The following is a 23,408-nucleotide window of genomic DNA, read 5'->3' on the forward strand; positions in this document are numbered from 1 at the left end:
GATCGTGCTCAGGGACGGTCTGCGCTCCCGCCCCCACCCCGAGCCCGGGTGTGACTAATAAACATGTACACGCTGCGCTCCACGTCTCCTGCTTTTCTATTGCTCTGCGCGGGGCTTTCTCTACTTTGCCCCACGCTTTAAGGCTCTTGCCACTGCCTGAGGATTTCGTGTCCTCGGCCAGCGTGGCTGTGCATTTTTCCCATATTCCCGGATGCATAGCATCCAATGGGCATTCAGTCGCCCCAAGCTCAAGCAGCCTTGCTATGGCAAGATAAAAGTCTTTGAGCTTACACTCGATACCCCACTGTTTATAAATCACACTTACGACCCTGGCGATGCTGTCCATGACGCTCGCGGGTCCTGGGACGTCTCCCTGCGCCAAGATACGGTCTGACCACTCTGGCCACTGCTCCTGTCCAGGTGAACTCCCGCTACCCAAGCGAATTTTTCTTCTCCCGGGTTTCGGCACCAGATATGTTGCCTTTATGAAAGACAACGGCGACCTGGTTCCAAGAAGACAGCACGGCAGCCCGGCCCCACCCGGGCTACTCGGACTAACGACACACGCTGACACCAATGTGGTGGACGGTCAAAAGCCTTTATTATCTTATCTCATGGGTTTAAATAGTTTTGGAGGACTTTGCTACGTCAGAGGGGGGTTGTAGGGTCTCTAGGGTTAGTCGAGAGTGGAAAACTACTGGGTTAGGTGTGGTTACATGCTCTGGGGTTAATAGATAACGTGAAGCAGGGAGAAGGGGGAAGGGTCTTTCTTTCCGTCACATCCTGAGATCTTCCGTTCGCCTGTCCCTATCTACTACAGACTGGGATCAAATATGGACTGGGATAAACGAGAGATTGGGATCAAATATGGACTGGGATCAACTAGAGATTGGGATCCTACAGATTGAGATCCTAGAGATTGGGATAAACTGTTCTTGGACCAAATAGGGACTGGGATCAACTAGAGATAGGGATCAAATATGGAACTATGATCAAATAGTGTTGCGTTGCGGTCCCCTTTCACCGCGACACCACCGAGCGCGGGCGTGCTGGGCGGTGGGGGGAGAGAACGGGCAGCCGGTTCCCCTGTAAATGCTCTGCAGTCCCAGTTATCGGCGCAGGGACAGATGGAGGCGGCACGGGACTTGGGGTGAACAGGTTCGGTTTATTTCGCGTGCCCCAAGACACCTTGGGGGGCGAGCAGATGTTTTATACAAGAACTTATGGGGAGGGGTATAGGAACAGCAACCAATAGGGGAATAACAGGGGAGGAGTTTGGGGTAGGACTAACATACCAAACAGTCTGTGAAAGGGGGGCAGGGAAAGAAGCGGGGGGAGGGGAGATTCACATCTTGGAGAGAAGGGGGTTAGGAGTGAGATGGGGAGGGTGTGTACAGACACTGAAAGAATAAAGAACACACTCCCACATCTCCCTCTTTTTCTTTTTACAAAAGAAAGGAGAATTCTGACGTTTAAACAAATTAATACTGCATATAAACAATATAAACTTCATATGTAAAATACAACAAAATCATATAGTAACATTACAAATTATTAAACAGAAATAAATTGAAAAACATCAGAAAAGTACAAATTAATTATAATTACAATAAAACAAATTAATATACAAAGCGTATAAAATTGACATAAACAAATTCTGAATTTGGGGTAAAACATTCAGCAGAATTCACAGCTTGATCTGATTCGAAACTTGGGCTGTCGCAACGCTGGAGATGTATAGCAGAGTTGAAGCAGCGAGCGGCAACATGGCTTGTGTGATTTTATTCTTTATTTCCGGAGTGGGCATAATACCGTGGGTATAAACTAAATAGGATGATCTTTCTTTCTATAAAATATAACCCAACAAGTAGATTATTAAATAAAAGGGAACATTGGGTAGGGTGCATTAAGGAATGGGATAGGGGAATCAGACAATCACTTGATTAGTGACTGTCATGATTGATAAGGGGAATCGGTAAGGGGTGGACCAGGGTGCCGCCATCTCAGGGGGAAGACGAAATGGCGGGTTTCCGGTCCGGGGTTTCCACCCCACCCTCCCTCAAAGGAGACCCCCCCACCAGAGAAGGGGAGTGATCTTCAAAGAAGGGGGGTCCCCTGATGGGAGGTCCTCGACAGCGATCCGTCCCGCCAGAGGAAGGGCCAGAAGAAGGATTAGGGAACATCCAACCCCGCCTCCCCCCCACAGGGACTAGCCTCGCGGCAATTTTGATTGTCGGGGCCCTTGGGGAGAGGGTGGGGCTGGCGGGAAACCAGGGGCGGAGAAGAAGGATCATGGCGGGAAAACAGGTTCCAAGTGGCGTGGCCAGCGCCATCTTGTAAGGGGGTGCCGGGTGCACTTCCCCCCCCCCCCCACAGAGGCGGCGTGGCCAACACCATCCCCAAGGGAAGGCAGCAGTACCCGGCAGGGCGCCTGGGGCGGCTTGGCCACAGCCATCCCCAAGGGAAGATAGGGAAAAGTTTAGGAAAATCCGAGGGCAAGGGGGTCTGGGGAGCTTCACAGAAGCAAAAGGGGAATTTACAGGAGAGAAGCCCGATGCAGCTGGATGTCGACACAATGCGTGGGTGTACAGGGCTTCTTTTACCAACTCTCCTATAGTTAACATGCCGCCTTTCAAACATTTGTCCCGTTTGTGTCTTTTCTACCCCCTCCGTCCAGCCCAGATTGGGGAGGAAAGGATAGAGAAGACGACTTTTCGAGGGGAAGAAAAAGCAATCAAATATGGGTCCCCATAAAAGACTGGGTGAGGGGTGCCTGGGACCTCCCTCCCCCCGGAACGAAAAACCCACTCGCCTGCCGGGCTCATGCAAGAATACAGCTCCCGTCTGAGCACGAGCGAGGGGTAAAACGCAAAAAGAAAAAACTGGGAAACCCAGCCACCCGGCGGGATGAACCCCACCCCGTTTTAGTCCCCCTTACCCTCTGGGGCCCGGGTGGAGATGGCTTGATTCTTCTCCTTGACTTGGTGGAAAAGTTGCGCCGAACTGGGGACGTTCCTTCTCGGTTTGGCTCTTCCAGAGGCTTAGGTGTTCCTGGGACTTGCAGGCAAGTCCAGCTGATCTCGGCTGCACCCAAAACTCGTCCCTGAAGCCTTGGGCTCGGCCACTATCGGCCTCTGGCAGTCTCGTTCCGGTGCTGTACGAGCCGTTCTCCTGGCTCCCTTGAGCCGCTGCCAAAACCACCTTCTTTGTTCTGGGGTAGGTCTACCCCCCCTTCAAAGCCCCTGCAGCACGTCTGCCCCAGTGCAGGACGTCTGATCTCGGCGGGGGTGGGGTAGAGTGCACGGAGGCGAGAACAAAGAAAGGTCCTGGAGCCGAATTCTTTTCGCTCGGCGCTCGGCTCCTCTTAGCGTCCGGCAAAGCTTCTACGACCGCAGATGTTCCTCTTCCCTCCTTCTTCTTCCGTGAGGCGGGCACCCCCACGAATTTGCCCGTTTGTTTTACAAGACGAAGGAGGGAACCATCCTCTTGCTACCATTTGTTGCGTTGCGGTCCCCTTTCACCGCGACACCCTGAGCGCGGGCGTGCTGGGCGGCGGGGGGAGAGAACGGGCGGCCGGTCCCCCTGTAAATGCTCTGCAGTCCCAGTTATCGGCGCAGGGACAGATGGAGGCGGCACGGGACTTGGGGTGAACAGGTTCGGTTTATTTTGCGTGCCCCAAAACGCCTTGGGGGGGGTGAGCAGATGTTTTATACAAGAACTTATGGGGAGGGGTATAGGAACAGCAACCAATAGGGGAATAACAGGGGAGGAGTTTGGGGTAGGACTAACATACTAAACAGTCTGTGAAAGGGGGCAGGGAAAGAAGCGGGGGGAGGGGAGATTCACATCTTGGAGAGAAGGGGGTTAGGAGTGAGATGGGGGGGGGGGGTGTGTACAGACACTGAAAGAATGAAGAACACAGTCCCGCACCCTGGGTTTGAATTTTTGGGTCGATTTGTGGCGATTTTTGGTTTCCATTGATAAAAATCTATCCGGGGGTGGGGCCAAGGCTCATTTGGGGCGGGGCTTCAGAAGGGGCAGGGCCAGAGCCGGGAGGGGCAAAGCCTGAGGGGGCGGAGCGGCAGTGGGCGTGTCCAGCAGCAAGGGGCGGGGCCAAAACACGGGGCGGGGGTCTAAAGAGGGCGTGATCAGTTTCTGGGGGTTCATCCTGCTGTTCCCACCCCCCCAAATTACCCAGGACCCTCCCTCACCGCCCCGCCCCCATCCTTGGGACACACCCCGAAATCTCCCCAGCCCCTCCCTCCTCGGCCCCCCCGAGCTGTTTTCACCTGGCAACCCCCAAATCTTTGGGAATTCTCACCTGGGACCCCCTAAAGCTCCCCTGCACCCCTCCAAAATCTCCTCAGGACCCCACAAACCTCACCTGGGACCTCCAAACCTCACCTCGAACTCCCCAGACTCTCACCTGAGCTCTCCAAACCTTTCCTGGGACCCCCAGACCTCACCTGGGCAGCTGGGAAACCCCAATTCCTTGGGAATTCTCACCTGGGTCCCCCGAAACCTCACCTGGGACCCCCCAAACTTCACCTGGGACTCCCCAAACCTCACCTGGGACACACCAAACCCTCACCTGGGACCCCCCAAAGCTCACCTAGGACCCCCCCCAAAATCTCCTCAGGACCCCCAAAAGCGGCCAAAGGTGGGGCGGGGCCGGGGCGATGACGTCACCTCTTCCTGTTTCCCCTCTCCGGCCGCGCCGCGTTCACGCGTGTCCCCAACTGTCCCCGGCCGTGTCCCCTCCCCAGAGTGTCCCCAGAGGCCATGGAGCCCCGCGGGGTGCGACAATCCCGGCGGGGTGAAGCGGGGCGGGGCAGAGGGGTGGAGGGGACCGAGGGTGGTAGAGGGGAACGGCGGGGGGACAGTGGGAGATGAGAGGGTGACAAAAGGGACAGAGGGGACAGCAGAGCCCTCCAGGGAGGGGACAAACGGGACCACAGGAGGGCACAGGGGCCACTGTAGGAGGCCACAAGTGCCACGAGGCCCCTGACACCTCTCCTGTCCCCTCCCCAGCTGTCCTCCCACCAGATGCTGGAGGCGATGGTGGCCGTGGTGGCAACACTGGGCGAGCTGGTGGCCACACTGGGCGAGCTGGTGGCCACCGTGGCCAGGCCGCACAGGGACGTACTGCTGGCCATGTCCCCAGAGTTCCTGCGGGTGGCTGTGGGGACCTTGATCTTTCACCTCCAGGACGCCCTGCGCCACTACCGTGTCCCCTCCCTGGGCCACCGCCCTGTCCCCTCCCTGGGCTGGACCCTGGCCAACCTGGGGGACACCCCAGGGACCACCTGGGCCTGTGTGAGAGCCCTGGCCAGCGCCAGGCGCGTGCTGGACAGGCTCATGGACAGCTGGGCCCGGCTCGCCAAGGCGGCCACCGGGCTCCACGATGGCTGCAGGGATGCGGCCACCGGGAGGGGACAGCGGCTGGAGCTGCACCTGGGGCTGCTGGGGGACTTGGTGGCCGCGTGTGACGAAGCCACCGCGTTCCCCCGGGAGCTGCAGCGCTGGCTCAGGGACATCGAGGCTGCCCTGGAGGGAACAACGGAGGTGTCCCGATTTCCGTGCGGCCTTGGTGGCCACAGTGGCCGAGGCTGAGCAGCTGTGGGAGGCCAGTGCCCCCCTGGCCACGCGTCACCTGCTGGGGACACTTGGGGACATCAACACCCTCTTCTTCTGTCCCTCTCCTGGCCACGGTGGCTGTGCAGTGGCCAAGCGGTGCCAAAGAGCCATGGAGGACATCCCGAGGCTGCTGTGCACAGAGCAACATCACCACTGGGCCGTCATCAGGCCGGTGTCACCTTGGCAGAGACTCGGGGACATTCTGAGGGCACTTTGGGAGCACTTGGGGACACTTTGGGAAGGTGTGTGGTGATGCTGGTGGGGGCGGGGGGGGTGAACGAGCCTCCCCTCAGTGCCTTGCAGGAGACCCGGCTGTGATTTGGGGGCCGGGGGCGTCCCCAGGCAGCCCCCGCTGCTGAGCACTGACCCTGCCCCGGGGGGTGCCGGGACCCCCCAAAAACCGCACCCGCACCCCCTTCAGTGCCCCCGAACCCCCCTCGAGCACTGACCCCCCTCACCGGGCACTGGGACGAGTGGAGACCCCCTCTCGGTTTTCTGGAGGTCGAGATGACCCCGAGATTGTGAAAAGTCCTTTTCTCCCAGCCCGCACGGGCAGAGAAGGAGTCGAGATGCGGAGCTTTGCTTCTCAGGGCCGTTTATTTTGCCTTTTCTCTAACAGCTTTGTCCGCTCTGCTGAGCTCTGTCTAGCAGGTCGGTCTGTGGCAGTCTCCCTGCACTCAGGGCGCTGTTTGCCTTCTACACTAAATACCTGTACTGTGTTTACAATAACGTGCCAATATCTATCATTTATGTTGGACAGTGTGTCTCTACCTTCAACCAACAGAAAAGTGTCACCATCACAGCAAGACATGGAGGGCAAAAAGAAGGAGAAGAAGGTCAGGACACACCCAGATCCCTCCACCTTGTCCCATTGAACCCCGTATTATAAAATGTTAAAATGCTACTTTTCCACCCTGTGTTAATTCACCTACCACGCTACTCAAACCCTTGTGCCTTGTAATTCCCCATACAAAGTTGGCAATTTTCTCCAGGGGCTAAAACCACAGCCACCGGTGTCTTGACACCATGCCAAGGTCTCCAAGGCCCCTGCCAGGGTCTGGAGCCATCCAGGGCAGCCAGAGGGATGTCCTGGATTCTGACACCCCCCAATTACCGAGCAGTGGGAGCCCCACGGGCACTGCCCCCCACTCACCAAGCACCGGGATAGGGACCGGACCCCCCTCGAACCCTGGGAACCCCACAAGCACCGGGACCCCCCAGGCAGCGCCACCCCCGTGCACCGGGACAGGGACCGGGCCCCCCTCGTGCACCGACCCCGCCGAGCACTGGGCCCGGACCCCCTTTGTGCCCCCCATCCATGACGGAGGTTCCATCCCCTCCGCTTTGACCCCCCAGAGCCACGGGACTCCCAGGAACAGTGCAGGGACTGTGGGGGACCCTAAGGGGTGGGGGGGCACGGGGGGTTCACCAGCACTAGGGAAGTCGCTCAGGGTTTGGTCCTTCACCCCCTTGTCTCCCAGGACCGCCTGTTATCATCAGCGCCCCCCCCCAATTTACTGGGACCCCCCCCCATTCACTGCTTCCCCCCTTCCCTGACTCCCCCAAAGCGCTGTGAACCCCCGAGCTATGAGCCCCTCGCAGTGCGCCAGGACCCCCCACTCACCTTCTACCCCATCCATGGGAACCCACCCAAATCACAGCAGCACAAGGAGAAGAAGCCAACACCTTCCCCACACCCACCATGGATCACCAGGACCACGGATCAGCAGGGCTCTGCCCAGCGGGGGTCACTGGGGATCATCCAGCCCGGATCCTCCCATGGGGGATGGAGCTGGAGCAGCGCACCAAGCTCTTCCCTCACTCTCTTCCCTCACTCCAAGCTCTTCCCTCACTCTCTTCCCTCACTCCAAGCTCTTCCCTCACTCTCTTCCCTCACTCCAAGCTCTTCCCTCACTCGGGGCACTCACAGGGCTTCCCTTAGTGGTGCCTCCGCTGGTGCTGGGTCAAGTTTGAGCTCTGTGAGAAGCTCTTCCCACACTCCCCACACTCGTAGGGCCTCTCCCCGGTGTGGATGCGCCGGTGCATGGTGAGGCTGGAGTTGCGGTTGAATCCCTTCCCGCAGTTGGGGCAGCGGAAGGGCCTCTCCTCTGTGTGAATCCGCTCATGTACGAGGAGATGGGAGCTGGTCGGAAACCTCTTCCCACACTGGGGACACTCGTAGGGCCTCTCCCCAGTGTGGATGCGCTGGTGTGTTCTCAGGCCTGAGCTATGCCCAAAGCTCTTCCCACATTCCAAGCACTCGTAGGGCCTCTCCCCAGTGTGGGTCACCTGGTGCTGGATCAGGCCAGACATGTGTCTGAAACCCTTCCCACACTTCCCACACTCGTAGGGCCTCTCCCCAGTGTGGATGCGCCGGTGCTCGGTGAGGTTGGAGGTGTGCTTGAAGCCCTTCCCACAGTCGGGGCAGCGGAAGGGCCTCTCCTCTGTGTGACTCTGCTCATGTACGAGGAGATCAGAGCTGGTCCGAAACCTCTTCCCACACTCCCCACACTCGTAGGGCCTCTCCCCAGTGTGGATCCTCTGGTGCCGGATCAGATGGGATCTACAGCTGAAACCCTTCCCACATTCCAAGCACTTGTGGGGCTTCTCCCTGCCATGAGGCTTCCCCACCAGCTCCGAGCTCTGGCTGGATCTCCGCCCGCCTTCCTGGCTCAGGGGGGCTCTTTCCTCCCTGCAGCTCCCTGGGCTGGGTTTGCAGCTCCTCCTCCTGCAGCATCTCCGGGGCTTTTCCTCCTCCTCCATCCAGGCACACCCAGGGAATGAAAAATCCTGGTTTGGGGAAAAAAACAAGAGGAGAGCACCTTGGACTGGAGGTTCCTCCTTGCCCAAATTCATCTCAGGAAGTCATTGAGAATCTTGTGTCTGTAAGAACCTCCAAAACACCAAGATTTAGCCCAAAAATCCCACAAACTTCAAGATACAGATCAAAAACTCCCCAAACATCACAAGTCAGAAAAAAACCTCCTCCAAAACATAAAGATTCAGCTGCCACATAAAACCAAAGATCCAACATTTAGCCCAAGCAAGCTCAGAAACACCAAGATTCACCCTGGGAAAATCCTGGATCCCCCTCCACAGTCACCTGCTGCATGTGGGGGGAGCAACGCTCCTGGGGCTGGGGGGAGGCTGCAGATACAGGGAGGGGTGGAACCTTCTGCTGCTTCCTCTTTCTGCTCCTCCTCCTGTGTCCCTACTCTTCCTCACACTCCTCTTCCTCTGGCCATTCCTCCTTCTCCTGCACAATCCCACCTTCTCCTGCCACCTGCATTGTTTGACCATTTTGTTCCTCAAGCCTGCTTCTCCTTCCCTTCTCCTCCTGCCCCCAGGCCCAGCACCCACTGCCGCCTCCCTCTCCCCCCCAGACCCACAGCATCCCAGCCGAGGGGCAGGGATGGAGCTGGGGCAGGTCGGGCTGGGGCAGCGCTGGGCTCTCGGCCGCTCCCGCCCGCACTCGGTCCCCACTGCAGCCGCTCCCGCCAGGACAGCGCGGGGGGGCCCGGCCTTGGCGCTGCCCCACTCCCACCTCCCCAAATTCCCCTCGCGGGGGCGATGGGGCCGAGGGGGAAGGCTCAGAGGGCCAGGGAGCTGTACACAAGGGAGTGACAGGAGAAGGAATCGGTTTCAGAAAATGTTATTAATTAATGACACAGACTGCTGCTCAGCCAAGGCCCTGCTCTATTCATGAACTTCCAGAAGAACAACAAAGACTTAACAGAGCCATGAATATCATTTGCTATATAAAAGCAGGGAGCATATTAAGGGAGTATGTAGTAGGTGGATTGGGAAGTCTGCAGCTCTCAAGTGCTTCAGCCAATGGGGAAAGCAGAGGGAGATGTGGCCAGGAGAATTAGGGTGAAAAGGAGGCTGTGTCCTCCATCAATTGGAGAGATCCCATGGGGAATGTCCCATGGCCTCTCCCATTTTTAGAAATGAAATTAATTTCACAGGACTCCTCTGTCTGCTTTGTGGACAGAATCCTCTGTTGATGTCAATTTTCCCGCACACCCTGGGGCAGGGAGTGCAGATGAAGGTGTCTCACCCACTTTGGGTGATCGGCTCCCTTGGCTGGCGGCGGCACCGGGGATTGATTGGGGACCCGGGAGTGACCAGGAGACAGATGAGTGACACATCAGGGGGGTCTGTGAAGAGTCAGCAGGGAGAGAGCACTGAAAATCTCATCAGTGAGTGCCCTGGGATCTTCGGGGAGTGAACATGGCAGGGCACCCATGGAGGGGAGAAAAGGGAAAGCCAGGGAGGGGTCCTGGCCAAAGGGAGGATGATCCCAAAATGTCTCTGAAGGGTCCCTTGGGAGAATGGTGAGGTATTTTGCACATTCCCTTAGAGGTAATTAAGGACATGGACACCCAGGGGGGCAATAAGGGAAGTGAAGAAGGGATTTGGACAACACGGGATGGATGGTGTTGGTGTGCTGGGAAGGGATCAGGTGAAGGGGAGTGTGCAGCAATATGGTTCAGGCAAGAAGCAGCAGGAGGAATGTGTGTGGTAAGAAAAAGGATGATGGCAAAGAGGAGGAACAGAAAAATATTCACGATTGGGATGTTTTTCAGCAGGGTCTTATCCTGACAATTTGCCAGCTGATACTTTGAATTCCCAGTTTCCAGGAGAGGAAAAGCAGGAGGTCGGGATGTCAGGAGTTTCTCTGTGGTGGGCAGCGGCAGCAGCAGGCGCAGAGGTGCGGGACCGGGAGCAGGGCTGGGGGCCTGTGGGGAGCTGTGGGGCCGGGCCGGGGCTGTGGGGCAGCCGGGGCTCAGCGCCGGGCGCTGCCTGAGCCCACCAGCCCCGGGCAGGGCCGGCAGTGGCCCCCGGCCCCCAGGAGGCTGCGGGACGCCCCGGCCGCTGCCCGGCCCCGGGGAGCTGCCGGCCCTGCCCGCCGGGGGGGCCGCCTTTGGACACTGCGGCAGGACAGGCACCGGCTCTGCCACACGGGCTGTGCAGGGGACCCTGAGCACAAGGAGCAAAACAAAGGAACCTGTGGGAAATGCAGAGTGCACATGGATGGATCAGGATTTTCTGTGAAGGATTTGGCTTGGGTCCCTGCAGAAAGGAAAGATTTTGCAGAAAGCTCAGCAGCTCTCAGAGGATGAGCACCCACAGGCAGTGACCGCGGCTGCAGGAGTGGCAGAAGAAGGCCCTGCAGCACTTGGGCACAAAGGCACAGCAGCTGAAGGCAAGGAGGGATGAGCAAAAGGCCAAGCTGAAGGCAAAGGCCATGGCAGAGTTCCCACAGCCCCTGAGGGACCAACCCCAGGGCCCAAGGGGGCCCCAGCACCCAGGGGACGGCGTCGGCCACAAGCACCTGGCAGAGGCATTGCCCTCCTGGCCAGGGCAGAGCCCACCCAAACAGCCCCTGGGAAGGAGTCAGGGCTCCAGCTGCAGCCCACAAGGACACTGCAAGCACAGACAGCAGCACCCTCAGGAGGAGCGAGTCCACCCCTGCATGGACATGGATTGTCAGGGCTCTCTGAGCTCCCATCCCACCGGGGACCCACCACACTGCAGCCCTGGAGAACATCCAGGCTGGGTCTGCATCCAGAGGAGGCCTCTCCTGATGGACACAGGGGCCTCTCCATCCACTCTGAATCTTACACCTAAGGGGGGAACATTGTAAAGGAATGTTTTCATTATTAAGGGAATAACTGGGAAAGATGAGCTGGTGTCATTTGTTCAATTAGGAGCTGTGGGGAGCAGGTTTGAAATAAACCGATTTCTTTTCCTCCTACTGTGATTGTTATTAACTAGGAAGAAATTTGGTGGTGGCATTGTAATACTGTAAAAGGTGATACAGAGGCTATTGCTGCTGTACCTTTGTGTCAAATGTCTGGCAAGGCCTATGCTGAAGGGAACCCAGAGGTATGGGCAGCCCCAGAGGGAAAATTTGATGTGGAGCCTCTCCAAATTACTGGGAAGCAACCAGGACAAGTGGGGGCTAAAAGGAAGGGCTCACAGCCTGGTATGGAGTCCCTGCTAAAGGCAGGGCTTTTGGAGCCAGGGATGTCTCCCTACAGCACTCCTATCCTGCCACTCAGGGAATCTGATGGCTCCAATGAGAAGCACAAGAACAAGTGGAAGACAAAGCCTCTATGAAATGGCTGAATTTTCTAGATAAAAAAAAACCTTTTGAGTATTAAGGGAAAAAATGGAAATGGTGGAGAAAAACGTTAAATATTTGGGACATATTTTGACTGAAGTTACGTGGTTGAATGACCAAGAGAAGGTGTGGGCAATCTCAGAAGTAACCTTATCCAGGACCAAAAAGGAGCAGAGAAAATTCTGAGAATTAATAGGGAATTACACAACTTGGATTGAGGATTCTCTGTTCCAGCCAGAACACTGTAGGACTTTGTAACCCCAGACAGCCTCCACGCTGTGGTATGGACAGGAGAAAGTGAATAAAACTTGAGAAAATGAAAAACCAAAAATATTGATGCCTCAGCTGTGGCTCTTCCAGAGTCAGAAAAGAAATTGGAATTGTAGGTGAATGTTCAACAGGGCCATGCCAAAATAAATCCTTGGGCCAAAACATTTCACCCAGTGGCCACAGTGGCCTCATTGTCTGCAGAATTGTGCAGCCACAGCTTCAACGGGAACCGAGGCCCAAAACCTGATGACAACAGGATCTCCAACTGTTCCAGGCTGCCATCAAGTTCAAGCTCTGATAACCAAAAGAGCCTCGCAATGGATGAGCAGTGCTCGGTTATTACAGTGTGGAACTTGTTCAGTGGCACAGGAGGATTCAGAACTGAGGACAGGGGAAGGGTTTAACCCAGCCTCCTGTTTGAACAGCCCCCAGAGGGGCTGGGAAGAAACCCAGCACTGCATTCAAGTGACACAGCTCCAGACCCAGCCTGGGGGAGATTCAGGAGACATTGCCTGGCCTGAGGCAGAAAATGTCTTTGTGGATGGCTCTTCAAGGGCAGCAGAAGGGAAAAGAGTTCCAAGACACGCTGTTATTGAGGAAAGGGAATCAGACAAAGCCCAGGTTACCCCCCATGGTCAGCTCAACCGGCACAGCTGTGTGTGCTTGTAAGAGCCTGGCACTGAAATGCCCTGAGCAGGAAGGCTTCAATATCTTCTGGTGACACCATCTCACCTAACAGGGGGGCAAAAGCAATTCTGATTGCTCAGCAACCACTGAAAGAAATAATTCATTTAAAAGGCATTGTGGAAGCCATAGACTCAGACAGCAGAACTCATTTTCCAGGAAAGATCCTCCAGGGGGTTATGGCAGCTTTAGGAATACAATGGGACCTCCAGAACCCCTGGCACCCCCAGAGCTCAGGCTGGGTGCAAAAAATGAAAGGGGAAAGAAAGAAACACCTTTGGAAGCTGGGGATAGAAACCAAGATGCCATGGGTACGGCTTTTGCCATTGGCTTGGGCAAGAAGAAGAGCCAGACCCAGGGCAGATATTCAGTTCTCTCCCTTGCAATTGATCTCAGGAATTCCTTACCCTGGGAATTCTCCACCGAGTGCAGGGTGGAGATAAGGGATGCACATTTGAAGCAGTCTGTGGCCAGAATCCTGTCTCTGGTGCAATCTCTCCCCCAGGAAGCTGGGCTGGCACAGAGCCTGCCTTGGCACTTTGCTGTTGCCAACATCCCAGCAGGACATCGGCTCCTGCCTAAGGAGTGCAGAGCAGCACCACTGGTGGCCAAGTGGCGTGGCCCGTGCCAAGTGGCCCCGAGGCCAGAAACAGCCGCCAGCACAGCTGAGCACGGGGGACCCCTCAGCCTCGGCTCCAGGTCTCTGCAGCCCCGGAGATTTGCACTTCCCGCCTGCAGCAGGAGGATGGGAGGCCCCCACTGAGCCTGCACTGAAGGCAGCGCAGCAGCAGCCAGGGCTCCGCAGCGGGGCAAGGCCCTGGGCCTGCCCACACATCCTCTGCTGAAATCCTCGGCCTGGCCACCCTCCTTTGGCAGCTCCAGCCACCGGGGACAGCCCTTGCTGCCACTGCTGCAGCTTCAGCGCTCTCTGGGCCTGCCCTGCCACAGCTGCTGGGCAAGAGCACGGGACAATTCCACTCTGGCTCTCACTTACACTCACACACTGCCCTGCCTGCCATGGCATTGATGGAAAATACACCAGCTCATAGACTTTAACATTGTTAACCTTTCATTTCTCTACTCAGGCTTGCTTTGCCTTGGCTCTGGGGAAAGAAATGTTAAAGGTTTTGTTAAGGGATGTTACACCACTCAATGGAGATGAGTTTAACATCTCAACACACTGGGAATGGCCCAAAAGATACCCACAAAGATAACACCCAGCAGCAAAACATCAACCCCAGCAGCAAACAGCAACCAACACCTACCCCAGACACTGCCAGGGCTGCAGACACCTGGTCTGCAAAAGGCTGAGAAGGAAATCCAGCACTTCCCACCTCATTAACAGCAGAAGCAAAGAAATCTGCACAACTTGAAACTACAGAACATTAAACCAGTGGATTTAGATTGCTTTAGACTGTATTAATTTAGGGAAAAATCGAGTAAAACCCATGTGTCATGGAACGATTTTCTCTGCACACCCGGGCTTTGTGGGGATGGAATGATTTCTGTTGCACATCCTGGCCAGAATCAAGAAATGCCTTTACTCTAACACGAAACATATTGGTGGAGTTTTCCTTTTTCTTGCAGTTTCAATGCAAAGTTTAGAGCATTAGAGTATTTTTTTGTATTATTCCTACTTCTATATTGCCGGTTAGGTTTCGGTTAGGGATGTGAGAATGAGTTTTTACTTCGAGGAGAAGTAGAAAAAACTGAATCGCCTTGGAATTTTATTGTGGCTTTTTTTGTGTTGCTCTAAGAGATAGAAAAATTTTAGCCTGGGTTTTTCGACATTCCTCTTTAGGCCGCATTTTGCAAAACTAGAAGAGAATTAAAGGTGACCCTTTAACTCACAAACCATAAATACATGATTTGAAGGGGAAAAAAAAAAAAAAGCAGCAGGATGTGCTGGTGGGGGGAGCAGCTGTGAAGCTGCTGAAGGCTGCTCTGGAAGAGAAGCTGCATTCCAGGCACCCAGGAGAGGAGCTTTAGAAATGCAAATTAACTCTGCCGGGGCAGAGTGGGGACAATGTACCTGGCTCTTCTTGCCTGGGGCAGGAATTGGCTGATTCCCTCTGCCCCTCACCCCAAGCTCTGCCTGCTTGCACAGATGGAATCTGCACGGCTGAAGGCAGAGCCCATGGTGAGGATCTGACTCTGAAACAGAAATGGCTGAAGCTGCAAAGGGAAACAGCAAATGGAGAATGTTGTGAAAACTTCACTAAAATAAGGGGGAGATCATCCCTCTGCCCACTCCAACATCTGCTGTCACTGTCTGTGCTGTACAGGGTGTATCAGAGCACTGGGGCTTTTGCTAGAACAAGTCCAGGGAAATCAGTTGGAATTCAAGTATTTGATGATGTAATTAGAAAAATGCGAACAATTAATGCAGCCCTGGCTGCAGGGAGCACCCAAAAATGGGGAAAAGATGAAGGGCCACCAGAACAAATCCTACAACACCATGGACCAGCCACAGGGAACCCAAACCAATTCATATCAGGAAGCAGAGAACCCATTTATAATTTCAATGGCATCATTAGATTAAAAGCTGTCCTCAAAAGAAGAACCAACTAGACAGCTCCAGCTCCTGACCTTCCTGCCGACCAATCCACTGAAAGAGGAACACAACATTTCACCAGGGGATGAGATCAGATTATCTGTGAGCAGAAAAAAAGGGAGTTTGTGCAAAACTAAATGGCTCCAACTGCTGTTGGCAAAGACCAGACAAGGGAAAAGTGCTGAAAAAGATAACAAACGAAAAAGGAGAGCAGTTTATGTATTGGTCCAAACAGGGAAAGGATGGGAATGGGACACACATTCGTGGCTCCCCGATACACCAGGGGTTACATGAATGCCGCTTCTCCTCTTCTGTGCCGCTTCTCCTCTTCTGTGCCGCAGCAATTCTCATCTTTTCACCATGCTCCACACCTTGGCAGTGCAGCTCATCCAGCAGCTGAGCCAGGGGATGCAGGTGGCAGCCAGGCCTCCTGATCCACAAACGCCTACAAAAGGACAGGGAATAATCCGAGAATAATCCCAAAACCAAAGAGGACCCGGGAGTAACAAAACAGAGTCAAGGAGTGAATCTGCCTGGAGAGAGAGCCAGGCACCTGTAGATAAGGAAGTAACGGGGGAAACCATCAGTTCCAATAAATTTCACAAATTGAGACACACAATTTCTCAAAGTCCCGCTAAATTCCTGAACTTCGAGGAGAAGAACAAAGGCTTAACAGAGCCATGAATATCGGCTGGTATACAAAAGGAGGGTGCATATTAACGAGGACAGGCAGCAGGCGAATCGGGAAGTCTGAACCTTCCAAGGACCTCAGCCCGTGGGCAAAGGCAGAGGGAGATGCGGCCGGGAAAATGAGGATAAAAAGGAGGCTGCGGACTACAACCATGGCAGAGAGCGCACGGCAAATGTCCCACGGCCTCTCCCCCTGCTCGGCAATAAAGTCACTTTTACAGGACTCCTCGCTCTCCTCCGGCCACAGAAACCTCCGGCGACGGGAATTTCCCCGCACGCTCCCGGCCGCGGGGCAGCCCCCTCGGTCCTACCCACAGCAGCCGGGCCGAGCCAGCGCTGCTCCGGCAGCGGCTCCTGCCCAGGCCCCGGCGGGAAGGAGACCGCGGGCAGCCGCTCCCGCCGCGCCCTCAGCCCGGGGCCGGCACGGGCCGGACACGGCACCACCGACCCGCCGCAGCCCCCTGCCGCCCCCTCCGCCCGCAGCCAGCCCCGAGCCCCCGCAGAACCCAGCGCGGCTCCCACCTGCGCCGGGGCCGCCTCCGAGCTCCGCCGACGCCGCCTCACCGCGCTCCGGCCGCTGCCGCCGCTCCCGGGCCCGCACAGACGCTCCCGGCGCCAATGGCGCCGCTGCCCGCCCACGGCCGCCCTCAGCCCGCCGCCGGGGCCGTGCTGCGCCCCGCTCCCACCAATCAGCGCGCCGCAACCACGACTGACGGCACCAGCGGCCAATGGCAGCGAGCTGGGGGCGGGCTCTGCGCACGGCCCAGACTCGCCCCGCGCTCTCAGGGCCCCCCGCGCTGCGTGAGGGCAAAGCCGGAGATGAGCAACAGCCCCGGGACGGGCCCGGGCCCGAGGCGGGATTGAGCTGCCCACACAAACAAACTTCTCCGCACCTCCCGCCACGGCTTTCCCGGCCCTGCGCCTTCCGTGCCTCCGGCTCTGCGGGAAGCCCGGGAGCCTCCCTTCTCCTGCCCCTCATTAGTGCATCGGTGCTTGGCTTTCATTTCCCCCAAAAAGGGAAACCTGCCCAAAGCCCTGTGGGTGAGCGGGGGAGGGGAGAGATTTCTGGCAGAAAACTGCAAAGACTCAGAGCAGGATGAGGAGAAGTCAGTGCAGAGCCTTAAATGCAGCTTTCCCCACGCCTCCCTGCTCCCAGCTGCACCTCCTCCCCCGGCAGGGCAGGAGACAGGGAATGGGGCCGTGCTCAGCTCATCCCCCGCGGCTTCTCCCTCTGCTCAGGGACAGGAGTCGTTCCCTGCTGCACCCTGCGCTCTCTCCCAGCCGAGACTTCTCCAGGAACTTCTCCGAGCCGAGTCCATCCCCTGGGGCACAGCCCCCTCCAAGTGCTGCAGCGTGGGTCACTGTGCCACGGGCTCGGTCCTGCCAGGCCAGGCTGCTCCAGCGGGGCCCCTCTGCCCACGGGGTCACAGCCTCCTCTCAGGCATCCCCGAGCTCCAGCCTGGCTCCTCCAGGGGCTGCAGGGGGATCTCTGCATCCCCACGGAGCTGCAGGGGGATCTCTGCATCCCCATGGACCTGCAGGGGCATCTCTGCATCCCCACGGACCTGCAGGGGGAATCTCTGCAGCCCCATTGTAATATATGTTATGGAATAATTCGTGCTTATGTAAAATATACATTAAGTCAGTTGTGCTTGTACAAAAAGATTCTTAAAGTTTTAAAAGGCCAGAAGCAGCAGCCGGGGCTGCAGAAACCACAGATGACAGAGAAAGAAAGACCTAATTTACAAATGAATAAACGTGGCTCCGGGCAGAGATGGGCTCTTTCCGGGGGCAATCCAGGAGGCACCCAATGTGATTAGTAAGGGTAGTCAGAAGCTCAACCCAGACTGAATCACAGGAATTCTATCCCTTCCCCCTCCCCCTTCAAAGGGGAAAATCAGAAAAATACTCGGATTATTGGGATATTGTAGATTGAAGGATGCACACAGGCAGTAAAATTTTTTGTGTGAATAAACTGACAGAGGAGATGCTATAAAATGGAGCAAAGAAGATGGTGAAAAACTAAGAAAACTGAAGTTAAAACTAGCCCCAATATCAACTTTAAGCTTACCTTCACTAGCAAAACCCTTTCATCTGTACGGAAATGAAGAAAAGGGGGTAGCTCATAGGGTTTTGTTTCAGTACTGGGGAGGAGTAAAGAGACCCGTGGCTTATTTATCAAAGATGTTAGATCCAGTAAATCAAGGCTGGCCAGTGTGTGTTCAAGCTATAGCAGCTACTGCAATCCTGGTAGAGAAAAGTCATAAACTGACTTTTGGAGGTAAATCAATTGTGTGCACACCTCATGCAGTATGAAATTTCTTCCGATTTGCATTGTGATTTTTATCTTGAAATACATAACTTACTGTACTCTAGGACTGAGAAACTAGTTTACAGCTGTGACATAGCAAAACCTGCCATTAATTTATTTTGAGTTGATGCAGGCTGTTCACTGGAGCGGTTCTCAGTGTGTAAAGTTAAACTAAAGGTAACACCAGCTGCTTGGTAGGTCAATGAGAAACATTTTTTCTTCCAGCCAGTCCTTTTTCATGTACCCAAATGTGTTTTGCTTTCTTAGTTTTTTTGGTTTGTTTGTTTGTTATTTTTTCTGGAAGTGCTAACTACTTGCAGTGTACCTGGAACAGCAGCTAGAGTTGTTCATGCATGAGACTTCTGAAAAATAGGGCTCAGTTTTTCCCCAGACTTGGAGGTGGCTACATATAGAAAAGGGAACCTACAAAGTGAGGTGAAGAAAAGGTTTCAGTATCTTCTAATGTAAGCTGTTAATTTTTTTACTTTCAGCATCACTGTGGGTGTGTGACACATACACATTAAAAAGATGGTGGGGGGATCTCTGCTTGCTGTAGGTTTATTTCTTGAATGAGTTAGAGAGCTGTGAGGAAGTTTTGGGCTCCCTGTGTGGATTACCCAGGCCTGCAGGGAGGGCTTGGCCATGATTCCCTCTGTGCTGCAGGCAGCCCTGCAGCGTGGCAGCAGTGGCTTGCCTCTGGTGAGTTTGCAGGCAGGGTGCTCCAGCACTGCAGTGCTCAGGGGCAGTTTCCTATTATGACATTAAGGCTTGAATTCAGGAGCGCCTCTTCCCACCCAGTTATTGTTTGTACCGTAGGAACCTCTTTGGAGAGTGTTTCCTGGCAGTCAAAAAGAGAGTGTTGCAGAGAAAAATTCCTCACTTGCTGTCCTCCCGCTTCCCTCAACTCTATTCATATTTTGTCCATTCCCTCTTCAAAATACAGATTTGTGTCCTCAGATGGCCTTCCCAAATCAAACCTTGGCTTCGTTGCAAATTGCATTGCACTAACTAGCATTGCCTTGAATTTGTTTTGGTGCAGGCAGGGTCACTTTGGAAGTAAGTTGTTGTTTACTTTGTTCCTGCAACCTTTTCAAGCTTGTGAATGGAAAAATTGTGATAGCAAACCAAGTCTTTATTTTTGCACTGTCAGCTGTGAGTGGCTGGTAGCCTTGGTGGAGGGTGCTGTGAATTACAGGCCTGCAGAACATGCATAACAAAAGTAATTTACTTCCTAAGGAAGTTGAAAAAGGGGGGAGAGGTGATTGGCAGACTCACCTCTCCAGGATGTAGGATTAATGTTAGAAAGTGGACTGATATTGGAATGTGGCTGCTGAAATGTGAAGAGAGAAAAAAAAAGAGAAAGAGATAGAAAGGGAGAGAGAGAGAGAAAGAGAGCGAAGGGGAGAGCGAAATACACCCCCAAGGTCCCCTCAGCCACAGCTATCTGTAAGTTCTCCCCCATTCCTGCTAGGCAGAGTGACAACAAGGAGGGGGGGAAGTGGGGAAGGACAGAGTTAAACCCAAGGCTGTGAACAGGACCACCAGTAGAGATAAGATCAAGGCAGAGATTGTGACTCTCACAAAGTGGTTTATTGTCTTAAGCAAGATTTCTTTTTTCTTTCTGATTGCTGTTGTTAAGAAGAGAAGGCTTTTGTTCTGACGACTTAAAGTCTGTAAGACTAAAACAGTTAAATGTTACCCAAAAAGTAAAAGGCAAGAGATGTGATACATCTCATGTTAAAATTGGCCTGGTCTTTTTTATTTAACTAATTATAGCTCACAGGAAGAACAATTGGTCTCTGCAGATATTAACACAGCTGGATACAAGAAGAAGCGGCAGATGTAGAAAAAGAGTTTACTTAAACTCAGAAAGTTTTAAAGAAAACTAATGGTAAAAGCTAATGCAGTATTGTTTTTCTTTTAACACTGTGCAATTAAGAAATCCTTTCCAGGTACCATTAAAGCAGCAATCAAAACCATGGAAAGAGGGTGAATTCATGCCAGCAAAACCAAAGGACTTGTGAGGAAACTTGAGGAATGGACTATCACATCTAAACCGGGTGATACCAAATTGACTTCCAACCAGGACTGGGTGATAATGGTTTGGGAAGATCCAAATGATCCAAGGCAGGTACAAAGAATAACACCTCACTAAGAAATAAGGCAAAGCTTGCATCACTGGTTCTAAGCCCGGCCTGAATAAACCCTGAGACGCCTCCGACACCTCCTTGGCAGAGGAACACTGCCACTTCAAACAGGAGGATCGGGAGAGTTTCAGTCAAAGAGTTCTTATAGCCTGGCCTCAGCCTGTGGCTTGTACAGGGAAGAAGGGAAATTGCCATCAGTACTATACTGTATATTTTATGTGATTCATCCTCATATTGGACATGCCAGCTGGGCTATAAATGAATGTTTAAATTATGAGAATAATTGGCATTGTAGTTCACAAAATCTATGTTCTCGTTGCAAGAAGTATTGAGTACTAATCAATCCCCTATACAGAAAGAACTCAAAAACTGAAGTAATAACTTTGTTTTGTGGATGGGAATTATTAGTGCCTGTTCAGTGACAGATACCTGAGGAACGGTGGGAAGCCACAGTTAAGGAGTGTCGAAAAGGACTTGCCTAAAAAAATGAGTAAAAAGGAGTGACAAGGGAAACAGAGGGCAAGCCTGGACTGAGCACTGTACTCACCACCGAGAAGATCACACGTACCTGCTGTGGGAAGCAACCCCATAGGCAGGGGAGGTGGGGGTATAAGCCATGCCAGACCTCTGTCATTCCTGTTTCTGTCTCTCATTTGTTGTCTTTTCCCTTCTGAGATACCAGCAAGATCGTGTCCCAAATGCTACAGAAAGTATTACACGGAAAGGAACCAAAGTTCCTTTTTGTTACACACACCCATGTCAACAGCCACAGACCCACCCAAACTGAGTACCTGCAGGCAACATGGGGAAAAATATTGGATTACAAGGAACTTGGGAAAAAGTAGTAATACTTGGGGCATGGAATGTCCAAAAGGAGAGAGATGGATTTGTTTTACATTTGATCTTAGACATATAGTCCAAGATTCGGTAAAAAGCCAATTAGTAAACAAAAAGGTGAAACCAGCACAGCAATCTAGCTCTGTATTAACCCCAAATTATATACTGCATCGCATTATAGGACTCCAAGCAGTTATAGAGGAGATAACAAACAAAGCTGCTCAGGCACTGGAATTAATATTGAGTCAGCAAAGCCAAACTATATCTGCAGTGTGTTAAAATAGGTTGGCTTTACGCTATTTATTGGCTAAAGAATGGGGTGTACAGATTGTTGAAAATAGATGGCAATGAGGGCGTCATCCTGGAAAAAACAAAGGATATCAGAAAAAAATTATGACCCTGGTATCAGTCCAAAAAAAACCAAAGGGAAAATAATGTTAAAAACTAACAGGTGGGGTAATGTATTGAGAATGGGATGGTGGAAGAAATTAGGATTCTTCCTTTTATGTGTTACAAGTGTTTTGATATTTCTTCTTTGTTTAATCCCATGTTTTATTTGATTACCAACAGAGTCCAAAGAATGCAAGAGGATAAGAAATATTGCTCAAGCCAAATGATTTATAAAGAATAAGAGGAGAGATTGTGACAAATGCATATTTATAATTGGCTTTTCGCAAGTGTTACAATGAATATTATATGTGTCATGTTAGAAAGTTTATGCTGTTCCATAGGATCTCAATTCCATATAATCCCAGTCCAGTTTGTCCCAGTCCATAGGATCCCAGTTCCATATTTGATCCCCATCTCTAGTTGTTCCCTGTCCCTATTTGATCCCAGTCCCTATTTTATCCCAGACTATATTTGATCCCAGTCCGTATTTGATCCCAGTCCCTATTTTATCCCAGTCCATATTTTATCCCAGACTATATTTGATCCCAGTCCGTATTTGATCCCAGTCCCTATTTTATCCCAGTCCATATTTATCCCAGACTATATTTGATCCCAGTCTGTATTTGATCCCAGTCCCTAGTTGATCCCAGTCCATATTACGAGGACGCTGGACTCCAGGACGGTTTGGGTGGATGGAGACGAGAGATCTCTGAAGGCTGCCCTTAGAATATCTGGTTTATTAGAGAGGGTGAAAGGCCCTGCTTGGAGTCACCAGACCTGACCCGTGGCAGGCCCGAGGGCGTGGGGGAAGGGAGAGGCAAGGGGTAGAGGGAGATAAGAGAGGATCCCAAGAGGATGTTCCAGGAGAGGGGCAGTTCCAAGAGAAGGGAAGTTCCAAGAGAGCTTCTGGCTCCTCAGGGACTCCTTGTCAGGGGCTTCAAGGTGGGCTGGAACAAGACTTGGGCCAATGGGGTCACAGACTCCTGATGCTTCAGGGGAGGGTTACAGGTGTGGGATGAACCATACATTGGGGTGAGATCCAACAGTCCATTTGACCCTTGGACCTACCTGTAGGTAAGGGCATTGTTCAACCAGAAGGGGGGATTGTCTTCATCCTGGCTGTACGATTGTGTTCTACTTGTGCAGTAACTACGGTTTGGTATGTCACAACTTGTTACCATCTCAGTCTCTGTATTTCCTAAACCTTTTGCCAGGCAGTCATATTTATAAGGCTTTCCTATTTGAGCTTCCCCAACACATATGATCCCAGGCCATATGATCCCAGTCCATATATGACCCCAGTCCCAATTTTATCCCAGTCTATATTTGATCCCAGTCCATATGATCCCAGTCCATATCTGACCCCAGTCCCAATTTTATCCCAGTCTATATTTGATCCCAGTCCATATCATCCCAATCTATATCTGATCCCAGTCTGTATTTGAACACAGTCCGTAGTTGATCCAGGTCTCTAGTTGATCCAAGTCCATATGATCTCAGTCACAATTTGATCCCAGTCTGTAGGATCCCAGTCCCTATTTTATCCGAGTCCCTTGTTGATACCAGTCCATAGGATCCCAGTCCATATTTGATCCTTGTCCGTATTTGATCCCAGTTCAGTTCATTCCAGTCTGTAGGGCCCCAGTCCCTAATTTATCCCAGTCCTTAGCTGATCCTAGACCACAGGATCTCAGTGCATATTTGATCCCAATCTCTAATTGATCCCAGTCTATATGGCCCTGCACACATTCCAGAGGT

General features: G+C 53.1%; 1 long non-coding RNA gene and 1 pseudogene across 1 annotated transcript; both read right to left on the reverse strand.

The window, feature by feature from the left end:
* The window catches only part of LOC140680880 (uncharacterized), a 122,312-nt pseudogene that overhangs the window by 96,964 nt on the left and 1,940 nt on the right, over positions 1–23,408 (reverse strand).
* LOC121468912 (uncharacterized) lies at positions 1,422–3,887 on the reverse strand. Its single transcript, XR_005978711.2, has 2 exons — positions 2,939–3,887; positions 1,422–1,846 (listed from the first exon to the last, which is right to left on the reverse strand). It is a non-coding gene; the product is annotated as an uncharacterized lncRNA (long non-coding RNA).

This window comes from Taeniopygia guttata, chromosome 30, assembly GCF_048771995.1.
Source record: "Taeniopygia guttata chromosome 30, bTaeGut7.mat, whole genome shotgun sequence".
Classification (NCBI taxonomy): Eukaryota; Metazoa; Chordata; class Aves; order Passeriformes; family Estrildidae; genus Taeniopygia; species Taeniopygia guttata.